General features: G+C 30.3%; 1 long non-coding RNA gene across 1 annotated transcript; it reads right to left on the bottom strand.

Moving 5' to 3' along the window:
* Window positions 1-1411: 1411 nt before the first annotated feature.
* Window positions 1412-5228, bottom strand: LOC129312874 (uncharacterized). Its single transcript, XR_008593747.1, has 2 exons — window positions 4982-5228; window positions 1412-1734 (listed from the first exon to the last, which is right to left on the bottom strand). It is a non-coding gene; the product is annotated as an uncharacterized LOC129312874 (long non-coding RNA).
* Window positions 5229-15595: the final 10367 nt, after the last annotated feature.

Below are 15595 nucleotides of genomic sequence, written 5' to 3'. Positions count from 1 at the left end.
TATTTAATATTTTGTTATATTTTTTTTTATAACAATAACTTAAAAATCCACTATTGTGTATGACATTGAGGATATAATTTATAATTTTGTATATAGATTATGAAATACTCAGTCTACAATTTTGTAAGAACAGTAATTTTTTTGGGCAGAGTTTTCTTCCTAATCCCGTGCATCTTAATTTTTTCTTATGGCGATAAATAATAAAATATTTATTTTTTTAAATGATGGTAAATTACTGTTAAATTAGGCTTTCGTGTTTTGACTTAATTTTTAAAAGAATATGCTACTTTTTATATAAAGGCACCAAATTCATCCAAATGAATGTGCTAATTTTTATCTTAAATAATGTTCAACTTGACATAGACTAAGTTGGGTTGAGGTCAACTTTAAATAATTTTTCGGCCAAAACAAAAGCTTTAAATAATTTTTTATTTGTATTAAATCAAATTTAGATCTTGACATAAACCTAAAACCTGTGAAGATCTATTGGGCCCGGGCCACCTGTGAAGATAATAGGTGTTGTAAATTGTGACGCAAACATATTGTACCCATCTAAAGCACTTGTGGGCCTAACAACATGAGTTAGATGGATCATATTGAACACACAAAATTTTAATGGGAGATTCTACCCAAAAAAAAATTAATGGGAGAATAATGGGGGATTCTACCCAAAAAAAAAAAATTAATGGGAGAATAGGCAGCTAAAAAAACAAAATTAATGGAAGAATCACAGAACGTTACCTCAGATATATGCAAATCATAATTTAAGTACTGCAAAATATTGTAATTATTATTTAGTTTTTAGAGACTTGTCATTTTGATTTTTGATAAAATGATATATTCATCTTTATTAACCATTATGAGTTGGGAAATGACTATTTTGGTTGGATTATTAACTACAAAAAAAATCTAAAAATAACTAATTTCTTTTTACAATTTTGTTTATCAATCAAATGCAAATACAAATGCTAAAAATCAAATACTGTTTTGTGTTGGAAAATAACTTATTTAATTGAGTTATTGACTAATTCCTTTCAGCAAATTTTTGATTTATAAACATAATAGAAAATGACTAATTCTTTCTTCAAAATAACTATAATTATAGCTGATTGATAAGCAAAATTTCAGAAAGAAAGTAGTTATTTTCTTTTCCATTTTATTCAATAACCTAACCAAGATAATCATTTCCCAACATTTAATAGTTACTGAAAACAAATACGTCATTCTGTCAAAAATCAAAATATTAGACAAGTTCCTAAGGACTAAATAATAATTATCATATTTTACAGTACTTAATTGTTATTTCTATATTTTAAGGGCAACTTTTTTTTTTTTTCATTTTCCCAATTTTAAATTTGATTTTTTCATAAATAAATAAATAACAATTTGTTCAAATAAGAGATGAACACTCTTAAAAGACGAAACCCGCACAAAATTCATATCCATCTCACTGAAAAAAATACATGTTCCTCCCACTAGTTTCATACACATTATAGATCAATTTCTTCTCCTACAAAGGTTCAGAAAAGCCCAAGGGTGTAAATAACCACAAAGTAGCCCATGAACCAGAGTACGAAATACAGATTAACAAGCCCTTCCAAAGTTAACAGTACCACGTGTGTAGCTGACCCGAAAGTTAGTCACTCATCATTATGTGATCTTTAGTGAGCTGATGAAGGCTTGCTGGGCTTCTCGACAAATAGCTTGCTTATGTCTTCTGTAACAACGTTACTCCTGTAAAATACACAATCAGAGTTCCATGAGTATTCGTATCATTTCAACAGAGGATCCTCTAACAGACGCATTTAGGGATGAGAATATGTTATGTAGTCCCATATACAAGCTGTAATCTCAGCTTTAGGCTAAAACAAGAACAGAAAAACGTGAGAAGATGAACACCAAACAGTAGATTTATGATCATATCTATTACCACCCAATTTCAAACAGTGTCAGTAAACCATTATGAGGTTAGATAATTTGCTTTTGTTTCGTTTCGACATTCCAAGTTTGATCCAGACACACAAGCGTTGTAATGTCAAGAAATTTGACTGGCAAGAATCTATGAAACCCGTATTGAATCAAATAAAAATATGTCGGCAATTCAAAAGTCAGTAAGTTTAAAGTATAGTCATATTGAGAAAAACAGGGAGACGACAACACACCTCATCTGTCTCATAAATAAAGTTCAACATTTCAATACAATAAAATCAACAGAAGTATACAATAGAAGATACAAAAGCAGCAGAATACGCCTCCAGTATAAATTTCTGTGTAGCCAGGAGAACTATGGTATGGAATTTTGGAAAATTCTCCGCTCTGTATGGCAGTTAATGCTGCAGTTCATCTCCCATGAATACCCCCTCTTTCTTTCCTTAACTTCCAATACAACTAGGGGTTCCCAAATACGTGTTCCTTTTGGTGGAATTTCCACCCTGCTTGCATTTTTAAGTCTGAAGTAAGTATATAATTTGGTCCCGTAAAACTATACCTCCTTATGATTTAATACTTGTACTTATTTCTCCATACAAATTAGTCACTTCGTAACTAACTGCATGTGCAATTGAGCAAGCCCCTCACAGTTGAGTAAATAAACAATTTGATCCAACAGTGAGGGTAACATATAGCAAGTTACAGACTTTGAAGGACCGACTCATTTAGCCGATGAAATCTAAAGAATAAACTGTTGAGGTATCTCAGACTCATTTAGAGACCAAATGGTGTATTTACTCTATATTCTACTTCCAATAATGCTCCGATCTGATCTCACTGTTCTTCTCTGGCTAAGGATTTCATCAGATTTATCTACTTTCCTCGAAAGTTTCTCTGCGCCCATTTCTGAAGTTGGAAAGTAGGAAGGAGGGTAAGGTTTTGAGGAGGAGCTAAGCCTTTTCAGATAGCCTGTAAGCCATATGATGCAAGAATTTTTAGCGAGAGATCCTCATCTGCAAGCTTATTGATAAAAGTAGGTTTTCCTACTTCCTTTAACATTATTATTCAGAGGATATGTTCTATTCTGATTCACACAACGATTGGAGGCTTGTCTGAGACAATTTATATTTCTTTTCCCATTTTTGTTTACTTCTGTTTTCCTTTTCTTCTTTATCAATTAAAAATGATATTAACAGAAAGTCACACAAAATTAGCCAGTAGTCCAAAATACAGTATACTAAAAAATATAGCAAATTTATCATAATAAAACAAAATATAAATTGAGTAAATAACAGACTGCAGCAGTACTCTCAAGCCAACTTCAATTTAGGGGCATTGTCTAATGTCCTTAAATTTCTGTAAAAACAAAAAACTAGATTTTAAGAATGTATAGTGAGTGCGACATAGGCTTACAGAAGCTAATGGAAGAATTCCATAACATCAACATGTCAGTATTTCACAACTAACCTTCCTTTGAGCTGAGGTTTCTCAGAAGAGCAATGTTATCCTTAAACTACCCATCATAACAATGTTGCCCTCTAAAACTAATTAAAATTGGAGCAATGTTGCTCCCTGCTATTTAAACATTCATTAATTATAGATAATGGAATCTACTTTTCATGAGTTAAGGTGCAATTTTGTTCCTAAACTATTCTCAAATGAGCAATGTCTGCCCTAAACTAATTAAATCCGAACATTGTTGCCCCTGTCGTTTAAAATCATAAATGTTTGTTAATTAGAGAGAAATAATGAAAAGTACTTTTTATACTAATGTCATTTCATTTATATCCTTTCTAACATCCAGCATTTATGTGAAAGCATTTATCTTTGTCATAATATTCTCCACTAACATTCCAATGAGTCATGAACTATACATTGAAAAGAAGCTCAATTTTTGCACTAATTTTCTTCAGTGACAAATATGACAATAGTTGAAGTATAAATTCACATTGACAATATTACAAGAGGAGCTCTTAATCCAACAAAAAGCATATAAACAATTTTTTCAAGTAAAAAGTCGCTTTTTATCATCTTGAGTGGATCAGTCCACAAAATTAACTATCATAAATAAATCTACTCTCTTATGTGCATCATAAACAAAAAATTCTATACAAAGACCATCATACAGTGATTATCCAAAAACCAATTCAGCAACTAGAATACTACAGTTTAGTTGAAATCCTTACCTGATTTAATGTTAAATAGAAAGAGACAATGAAAAGTGGATCTTACTGGCTACAGTTAACGGATTTTTATGATTTTTAAACGGCGAGAGCAACATTGTTCCTCTAAAAATAGTTTAGGGGAAAATTACAACTTAACTCATAAAAAGTAGGCCCACTAGCTACAGTAATAAATGCTTAAATGACAGGGGCAACGTTGCTCTGATTTTATTAGTTTAGGAGTAATATTGCTATGATGAATAGTTTAAGGACAACATTGCTTCTCTAAGAATAGTTTAGAAGCAAAATTAGACCTTAACCCCAAATTCTAAAATTATAGACATGAAATTTCCAACAGTCGATCGGGAAAATTTCCAACCGAAAAGGAGACCAAACCTGCTGGATTCCCTTTAAAGAACATTAGAACTAGAACAATTTCAGTCATTTTGATTAGTTTTTCCGCGATTTAATTCATTGTTTAGGAGGGTGTAATCGGTGTCAAACAACCCTAACGGAAGGTGTGGTTGACACTTGGTAGGACTGAAAGGGCAACGTGTAAAATGGGCGAGTGAAGATTAGCAGAGTATTGGAACATTAAAAGTCTAGAAACATTCCTGATGTTAAATTCCTCCATTTTCACCTTCCCAAAAGCACACTGAGGTCTGAATTCCTACCAAGCACAATCCGGTATTCGTGAGTATCCGGATATCAATCAACCGTCTTTAAATAGAAATCCATGTACAATCATTTTTCTCATTTAAGCAATGAGCAAGTGGACACAGTAACCCGTTAATAACTTACAACCAATTTCTCAACAATCAATTTCTCAAAGGCAGTGATATCAGCATGCAAAGAAAATGAAACGGAGGTCAAAAGAAACTGAGAATTACTGCGTCCGAGGAGGTGGAGGTTCCGATGTCGAGGCTGAGGCCTGTGCTGGTGGCTTGTCCTGAGGAAGTTGGGGCTCTTCAACGAAATCGGGAGCTTCGTCCTCCGAAGAGGAAGCATAGTCCACCAGAGACATCCTGCGCGTCTTCTCTCAGAGTCTCTCCGTCTCGGATGAGAGAACTTCCGGTGGCCTCCAACTCCGCTAGCTTGTCTAGTTTACCCTCTGATTTGGTTCTTGCTTCTACAGGTAAATATATGCTCGCGATTTTATTTGTAAGAGAGGTGAGAAGAAATTTACATAAAAACTTATGGATTGAGAATGATTAATGATAAGTTCTATTTAAAAAATAAATAAATAAATTCATGTCCTTATTTTATCAATAATTTATTTTGTATTATTTTTAATTATAAATAAATTTTTTATTAGTTTTTTGAATGTAATTTTTTCAATTTTTTAGTCCTCAGTTAAATGTTGATAGAAAAGAATATATTAATGTATATATATTTAATAAAAAATGAGTTGAAAACTTATTAAATTTAGATCAAATTAATGAATTTTAAAAATTTTTTTGCTTGCAATAAATACATAGTAAGTGACATATAAAAAAGAGTAATCACATTAATTTCATCATTCCTGTATGCATGCCTAACTTGTCCTGGATATAGCATCACCAATAATAATTGGAAATAATTATTTTTACAAAATTTATTTGTTTAGATAAAATAATAGTTTTAGCTACAATTTTATATTCCAACCATTTGAGTTAGGATTGAGGAACAAGACAAGTTTTTGTAAAAAATTTCAAATAAGATTAAGGAAAAAAAATATTTTAAAAGTTTTCTGAAAGAAGTACTAATATCATTACTTTTTAATTAGAGAAATTTTGGCCCATAACTTTAAAGAAGGAAGTCATTTTGCCTTATCATTAGTGAAACCATTTATTAACCATTATTTTGACATTTTTTTTTGTTAAGTGACATTTAAAAAAAAAAATCCATCACACATTGCAATAGCATCTGCATTCCTTCCTCCCTAGAAACCAATTCCAAATCAACAATGAGGAATCAAAACAACAACGGTGACTCATTTTCATCCTCCATTTTCAACCACCATCTACCAAAACTAAAGAAGCACTTTATTCCATCACTTTCCCTTGCCATCACCAAGTTTTTGGGCTCACAGTGTTCAATTCGAGCTATATTGCTTCTCCATTGACGACTTATGTGTGAGAGCACGCTGGAAGCTCATGCCAAGATAGGTCAGCATGCTATGGCTTCTCTTCACTAGAATTGAAGGCAAGGAGGGTGGGTGGCCCCACCGCCATAGTGGGTGACAAAAAGGAGCATTCTGTGAAGTATCTGAAGTTGTGGCTAGTAGGGTTTTGATTCGAAACTCACAGGGGAACTTTGTTGCTGGTTTTATGGCTAAAGTAGATGATGACACTGTGTAACATTTTTTATCTGTGCGTATAGGTATAGGAAACAGCTTTTGAGTGTGAGACTTGTCCCCGTTTCCTATAGACTGTAGTTTAAGGTAATGGTTTTTTTTTTTATATATATTTTAGATCATAAATTATAAAACCGTTGCTTATAGTAAGACAATAGGCAACATTTTTAGAGTGTTGAAATAAACAATAGTTTTTACTTGTTACCTATTATATAAATATAGGCAACACTTAAGAATTGTTACGAAAATATTAAATAGACAAAATTTAATATTTCCTCCCTCACTTAAGATTTGAACCCTAATATAGCTCAACCACTCTTCCAACATGAGTTTTAGTTATTATAAAGTAAAATATTATATATATATATATATATATATGGGTAAAGGTGTAAATTTACTTTGAAACTTTTTCTCTGGGGGCGGTTGGTATTTTGAACTTTTTTTTGGGGCTATATTGTTCCGGAACTTTTCAAAATGGTGCAATATTACCCTGCCATTAGAGTTGATTATTTTGTCTGACTGAACTTGCCACATGGCTACCACGTGGCATTTTTAAAAATTAAAAAAATGATAAAAGTGCAAATTTATTCTAGAACTTTTCCTCCAAGAGCGCTTGGTATCTTTAACTTTTTTTTAGAGTAATGTTGCCCTGTTGTTAGAGTTGGCCATTTTGTCTGACTTACCACATGGCATTTTTTTAAACATTAAAAAATAAAAGAGCTATGTTTCGTCTTTATTAGCTTCTTCTTCTTCATCCACAAGATTAAAAATGCAAAATAACTCAAACACTAAGATGAAAATTCAAACTCAGATTTCGAACATCAAAAAACAATCAAACCCAAATTTTCAACATCGAAAACAATCAAAAGCAAGGGGCAGAGAGGAAGAAAATAAAGAACACAACTCAAGAACTCAACAATTCAAGAACAACCCAAATATCCAAAAAACAAGAACAAGAAATTAAAAACTCAGATTGATCAATGCCAAGTAGGGATAAGTAACAACTTAGTAGGCGACAGCTATGTGCTTCTCATTTAGCTTTTGTCTTGCAAATGCCGAGGTGGAGGAGGGAGGAATGAAGACAAGAAGAATGGTCGAATGTGAAGGAGGGAGAGCGATGTGTAATTGAGACACAAGAACAGAAGGAACGTCATTTTTTTAATTTTTTAAAAATGTCATGTGGCTACCATGTGGCAAGTGAAGTCAAACAAAATGATTAATTCTAATAGCAAGGCAACATTACACCTTTTTGGAGAGTTTCGAGGCAACATTGCTCCCTAAAAAAGTTGAGGATACTAGGCATCTTTGGAGGAAAAGTTCCAAGTAAATTTACACCTTTAGTATTTTTTATTTTTTTAAAAAAATAACATGTGACAAGTCCAGTCAGACAAAAAGAGTCAACTCTGATGGTAGGATAACATTGCACCATTTTAAAAAGTTTCAGGGCAACATCGGTTCAAAAAAATTCAAGATACTAAGCGCCCTTGAAAGAAAAGTTCTAAAGTCAATTTGCACCTTTACATTATATATATATATATATATATAGATAATTATTAAATTCTGGTAGGAAAACATAATTTTTAAATTAAATTTTAAATTTTCTAATTAATAAAAAAATTAAGAAAATAAAAATAAATAAACAAATAAAAAGAATGTAGATAAGTTATCAAAAAAATGAAAAGAATTTTTTATTAGTAGAAAAACAATGGACAATAGTTTTTAAATGTGACGAAAGAGAAGGCAACATTAATTTTTTGTTGCCTATTAAAATAAGGAACAATTTTAAAAGGTTGCAATAGAAGTTTCATTATAGGCAACCGTCTTTTATGTTGCCTATTTGAAAGTTTTATTGCTACACTTGAAAATTATTGCCTATTTTATTTTAGGAAATAGTTTTCAAATTGCTTAATATTAGCATCAATATCAATACACAAAAATTGTTATTATACCCACATTAAGCAACACTTTTAGAACTGTTACAATCAAAAAGTGTTGCCTTAAGGAAAAAACATTGTAGTGCAGTGATGAATAAACTCTATTGCTGTGCCTAGCTTTAATGGTTTCACTAGAGCACCCCCAGAGCTTGTTTGCGTCAGAATTTTGAAACTTAGACTGGACATCAATCGGAAGAGCAACGGGTTGCGATTTTCACGGTCTAACTAACTGATTAGACCGGCGGTCAAATCGATGATATAAAAATTAAATAAAAAATAATATTTATATGTGCAATTATATAAATAAAACATTAATTTGTCAATAGTGCTTAAGATCTCGACTCCAAAAGCTAGATGCTTAGACTATTGGAGCTAGAGGTAGAGGCATGTCAGTATAAGCTTGTGATCTCGAAGGAAAATGCTGGAGCTGGAGGCACGCCGTCATGTCATGACTCACAAACTTTTAGTCTCGATGCCAAAGGTGGAGGAAAAGTTAGAGATTGAATTTGGGCCATGAAGAAGAAATTAGATATTAGAGAAGAGAAGAAAAGAGACAATTAGTTATTAGAGAAGAGAAATTATAAATTTAAGCAACTTAGCTTAAAATTCTTTTTTTTTTTAGTTTTGAACCGGGTTGACCTGGCTCCAATTTCTGGATCAAAGACGGTTCTCTCAAAACCGTCTGATTCAATCTAGGTCAAATGTCAGATTGGTTCAATTGGTTGAACCAAATCATTTTGTTCAGCGGGTGGTGGTCAAACCGATCAAACCGTCTGATCTAGTCCAGTTTCAACAACATTGGTTTGTGTAATTCAAAAAGACTAGCCCAAGAAGAGCTCCACAGAAGCTACACGGTTAGGGTAATTTTATAGGTTTCCTTTGTTTATCCCAAAAAGAGGAGGAACGAGAAGGTTACACATGTAAAATTTTTAGTCAAAGGCATGGTTTAACGATTAATAGAAGTTTCATTATAGGCGACAGTCTTTTTATGTTGCCTATTTGAAAGTTTTTATTGCAGCACTTGAAAATTATTACCTATTTTATTTTAGGAAATAGTTTTCAAATTGCTTCTACTGGCATCAATATCAATACACAAAATTGTTGATTATACCCACATTAAGCAACACTTTTAGAACTGTTGCAATCAAAAAAGTGTTGCCTAAAGAAAAAACATTGTAGTGCAGTGACGAATAAACTCTGTTGCTGTAACCTAGCTTTAATGATTTCACCAGAGCACACCCAGAGCGTGTTTGTGTCAGTGTTTTGAAACCTGAACTGGACATCGAACCAGAAAAAGCAACAGGTCGCGGTTTTCAGGTCTAATTGGATAGACTAGCGATCAAACTGGTGATATAAAAATTAAATAAAAAAATATTTAGATGTGCAACTTATAAATAAAACAGTAATTTGTCAATTGTGCTTAGGATCTTGACTCCAAAAGCTAAATGTTAGACCGTTGGAGCTATAGGCAGAGGCATGTCAGTACAAGCTTGTGATCTCAAAGGAAAATGTTGAAGTTGGAAGCACGCCGTCATGTCATGACTCACAAGCTTCTGGTCTCGATGCTAAAGGTGAGATTTCTAGAGTTAGAGGAGAAGTTAGAGATTGAGTTTGGACCATGAAGAAAAAATTTGATATTAGAGAAGAGAAGAAAAGAGAGAATTAGTGATTAGAGAAGAGAAATTTTGAATTTAAGCAACTTAGCCTAATTTTTTTATTTAATTTTTTTGGCTTTGAACCGGGTTGACTCGGCTCTGGTTTTCGGATCAAAGCTGGTTCTCTCAAAATCATTCGATTCAATCTGGGTCAACCTAAGTCAAATGTCAAATTGGTTTAACTAGTTAAACCAAACCGTTTTGTTCAACGGATGGCGGTCGGACCGATCAGACCGTCCGGTCCAGTCCAATTTTAACAACACTGGTTTGTGTAATTCAAAAGACTAGCCCAAGAAGAGCTCCATGGAAGCTACACGGTTAGGGTAATTTTATGGGTTGCCTTTGTTTATCCAAAAAGAGGAGGAATGAGAAGGTACACATGTAAAATTATTAGTCAAAGGCAAGGTTTAACGATCAATAGTTAGTTCAGGTTAACAATGAGGAGAAATTGCTCATCTTTTGAAAGTTTTAGACCAAAATTGTTCTAACTAAAAGATAAGAGTATTCAATACTTATTTTAGAAGATTTATAGAACAATTTTATTCCTTAATCCTATAAAATACTAGTACTTACAACGGAGTTGCAAGAGTAATTAGTAACTATGTACAGTTAAATGCTATTCTTGTCTTTGAAGTATTTTGGAATAACAATCAAATATTATGAACTATTTATTAAAGCAATGTTATAGCTTGAGTATCAAAATCGTTGCAATACAGTTGCTTGATCTACTGACATTAACATTAATCATTAATTGCACATTAACAGTGGGTTAAAAAGCATATTTGCTTAGAAGTTATTCACATGATGCTAGCCACAAGAGGGGCAGTGGCTCCATGGCCATTAAGGAATTGCCCATGATGTGAAAATTCTAAATTTTTTAAAAAAGAAAAAAAATCAAGGATCCTAACTTTTGTAATTAACAAATATAATAGATAAACTATAAATGTTTAATTAAAATAAAATAAACAATAGAAACTTAGTTTAAAATTGAGGGAACTATAAATACTTGTAGATTATATTTTCCTATGTTTTATGAGATAAAGTTTTTAACAAATGTAGAAGAAACCCATTATTTTTCTCCATAAAAATATGATGATTCTACAACATACTACAAATAAATAATAAAAATTGAAAACAAAAATTAAACCCCTTCTATTTATAAAAATATACGAGTCCTTCCTAATATGAATAGTTAGTTATAAACACAAATATCCCTTCTATTTATAATATTTTATTTCCATCCACTCAAGATTGTTAAATCAAATATGTTAAACCAAAATATTTCTATTTAAATATAAATATTATTTAAAATTATTTAAATTACCCAAAATAATCATGCGCATATTTTTTAAATTTTTATTTTTATTTTAAAAATTTTAGATATGTAAAGTTATAAACCTATTCATTTCGTAATTTTTAAAAAATTTAAACACACAATTAAAAATTTCATAATTTAAATATTGACGTACTTAATTATTTAAAGCTTTTAAAATTGAGAGAGATGGAAGACAATGATATCATAAGGGCAAATTAATAATTTTAATATTTTTAACATAATTCCAAATAAAAAACTGAATATTTTAAAATTTTTAACAAAATACTCCTAATGGTGTTAAAAATTACAATAAAGTATAGGTTTTAAAAACAGAAATAAGCTATATGTAATTTTAGTAAAATGAAAGAGAAGTCACTATATTATACTTTTAAATTTAATAATGTAGAGTGCAAGAACTCCTTAGCAGGGATTTTTTGCACATATTTTCTAGAATATTTACAAAGCAGGATGTAAAAATATATATTTTGAAGAAAACACTCCCCTCACCATAAACACCACAAACATTGCTTTCTTTAATACCCCGGGCATATTCGATGATCTCACGCTACCATCTGGAATCAACCATTTGTCTAAGGAACGTGAAAAAGTTCAAGCAAGATGGCATAGCCTAGAATGAGGTTGGATTGGATTTAATATTAATGGCTCAGTGAAATCCAACGATGCTACTGCTTATGGAGAGCTCATCTAAGATGATCATGGAAATTCCCTCGACATAATTGTAGAGCTTTTGGAGATTTTGAAAGGTTTGAACCTCTATTGAAAGGACAATTACACCAAAGTCAACATTTACTTTGACTCTTTTTAAGTTTTAATGCTTATTTAATACAATTTATCTAACAAATATTCTCTTTTAGAAACTCTCAAGAAAATCAAGAATTGAGAAATTAGACAATCATTTTTAAACATGTGTTTAAAGAAACAAGGGAATATTTCAACTAAAGGCCAATTATGTGACTTGATTGTTAATGGGACTTATAAAAATCTAAAATTTTAGTTCATTCTAGGAGGATTGAAGTGAAAGTAATTTTAATAGTAAAGAGACTAAAGTATTTGTCATTTGTTAATTTTGTACAAGATGCAGAATCACTAGTTGTTAATTTTCTTACTTCACTTATTAATTTATCAATTTAAGTTGTAAATTACATGATTTGACCTATCAATAATCATACAAGACTTGAATATCAATTATTCAATTAATATATTAGACAAGCAGCAATATCAGTTGCTAATTGATTAACTTTACTTGTTAATATGACTTGATTAATTTTCATCAAGTTTTCATTTCCTACATGGTTTAAAACCTAAAGTTGATCAATTAGCAATTGATGTTACTGTTTGTCTGACAGACTAAATGAACAATTGATGTTCAAGGCTTGTATAATTATTAATAGATTTAGTCATTTAATTTATAACTCATATTGATAAATTAACAAGTGAAATAAGAAAAGGATAAAATGAAAAAAATGAAAAGTACTTTAGTATTTCGTTGTTAAACTTATTTTCACTTCAATCCTCTTAAACTAAATTGAAATTTCATATTTTTTTAGACCCGTTAATAATTAAGCTATATCTTTAGTCTTTAGTTGAAATTCTTTCAAGAACAAAATAGATTAGAGTAGTTGGCTTGCCAAGATTTGAATGATGATTTTGACATCATGACTTTTGAAGATCTATTTACAAGATGTTTAATCCTTGTAAATTTTAATATGACTCGACTGTTTTCCTTTCCTATGTGATTTTTCTATGGCCTTGAACAAAAAATAGTAATGTCCTATTTTTTTTTTATGGAATCACATTTGCCAATTACCACATATTTGCTAATTGTGAATTTAAACTTGTGTGTGAACTATAATTATGAATATGTGAAGCTGTAGCTATGAATATGTCAAGTTGTAATTGTGAATATGTAAACCTATGCTACTAGCAAATATGAACCTATTGTTGTGCATATGTAAATATTTGGTAGTAAAAATGCCAACATATACTTGAAAACCAAGTGCATTCTCATCTTTTCAGCTAAAATCTTATTTGCAAAGAGGACTCTTGGTTCTAGTCTTCTAGACAATTATTTCAAAATTGAAAGGGCTTGTAGTATAATTATTTTGCTTCAGAGATCTCTAAGTGTGATTCTCCCATGTTTGAATTTATGATCCATGGGCATATCCCCGTTCGATTGGGTGCCTAAGGCAAAATTTAAATGACAAGCCCGATTTCTTGTTTGGGCCCTTATTACCCGAGATCCCACGCGCCAACTAACCCAATTACATGGTAGGTCTTTCTTTCCACAAAAAGAAAAAGAGAAATTACATTATCTTTCGTTGGGTTTGTAAGATTTACATTATTTTGATTTGAAATTTGATGAGTAAAAGTAAAAAGTAAAACCCCATCCTAATTCAAAATAGAAAAGAAAGAAAAATGATAATTAAGGATTTTATAAGATTATTAATTTTAACTAAAGACTTTAAATTATTAAAATCTCAATAATGAATCATAATCTTTATTTGAAATTAAAAATATAAGTTTAACATCAAGAAAAGACATTGTTGAAACTACTAGTATAGGTTAGAATTATTGCTAATTTCAGTTGAAAAAAATAGAATTCACATTTAGGGATGAAATTAATGATAGTTCTTACCAATAATAATAATTTTAATAGTCTCTGCCTATAACATTCGAGATCTTGAATTTTTTCAAGTGAGATTATAATAGTTTCAACTCATAATATTAATTTTAGTAGTACCTTTTTTTTTTTTTAAGAGGTTTATCGATGTATTGACAAGAATATATAAAAATTTAAAAGTAATTGACTTCATATTTAAAAGTAACTTTGATGAATTTTAAAGTGATTATTGTATATTCACAAGTTTTTTTCAAAAGTTTCAAAAATAAATTTTAATTTCATACTGAAAAATAACTCATTTTAAAGTGTTGTTCTTGATTTTTTTCAATTAACATTAACAATAGTCCTAACTTATAATAGTAATTTCAATAATGTTTTTTTATTTTAAACTCATATCTTTAATTCCAAATAAGAATTAAGATTTATTATTGGGATTTCAATAATTCAAGATATTTACTTGTAATTAATGGTCTCACAAGGGTCTTTAATTGTTGTTTTTCCAAAAAAAAAAAATCAATTTTTGGCATAAAGGAAAACTCTACTAGTTTCCAGAAGAAAAACATTTAGCAAAGCATGCATCAAAAGCTAACAATCAAAACCGCACACTTATTGCTTTGTTTTTTGTTTTGTTTTGTTTTGTTTTTTTTTTTTTGGGGGCCAGAACAGCACTTACTCATATAATCATATTGATATTAGTACATTACCTTATGCTGGATTATTATCACAAAGAAAAACTCAATATTTCAATGTCCTCATGAATAAGAGCATTACTCTCTTCGTCTTAAATTATAAAATATTTTTAAATAAAATCTCACATACTAACAATTCTCATTAAATATACTTAACAACTTTATTTTTTTAAAATAAAAATATAAACTGTTAAAAATACCCTTTATTTAATAACCTTAAATTCACACCTAATTAATATTAAATAGAGAGAGAAAAGATAATATTAAAATAAGTATATTTAGTGAAACCTTAATTTTTTTAAAAAATATTTTATATTTTGGGACGACAAATCTCCCCTAAAAATATTTTATAATTTGGGACGAAGGGTACTAAGGAGTTGGATTTGTGAATTCAGTGGTGTAACAAAAACATTTTACTGCAATTAAAAATTATTTTTTACAGTAATTTTTGAATCTGTTTCGTTAAACGTGTTGTAAAACTAGCATATAAAGGCGTAAATAATAACAATAATTTATTCAATTTCTTTTTTGGCATGAATAATTTCTTCAATTTCAACACCAATGGCAAGTTACTTGACGGTTTATTCTTTATTTGATGAAGAAAGTCCTTTGCACATGCTATATATGTGCGCCTGTATTTATATAATTATAAAAATGTCATTGGTTATATTTTCTACACGATTTCCTTTACAATCAGTTAAAAAGGCATGTTCTTTTGATAAAAAATCAATTAAAAAATTAGTTTACATTAATATATAAGTTTGTTGGAATTCTATAGGAAATGGGGAATTGAAGATTTTTAACATTTAAGTCCTGACAAAGATTAAATAAAATAGAAGCAAAGTAGCTAATTAGCGTATAAAAATATCTTCCGCCAGCAGTATAAAAAGGTCAGTTTAAAAATGCTCTTTGGCACTAATGACTACTCAAATATA

This window comes from Prosopis cineraria, unplaced genomic scaffold (genome assembly GCF_029017545.1).
Source record: "Prosopis cineraria cultivar Desert tree isolate PC_DT_omini unplaced genomic scaffold, ASM2901754v1 PC6, whole genome shotgun sequence".
NCBI classification, from domain to species: Eukaryota; Viridiplantae; Streptophyta; class Magnoliopsida; order Fabales; family Fabaceae; genus Prosopis; species Prosopis cineraria.
The sequence above is the reverse complement of the archived record's forward strand: the minus strand, read 5'-3'. Positions and strand labels throughout refer to the sequence as shown.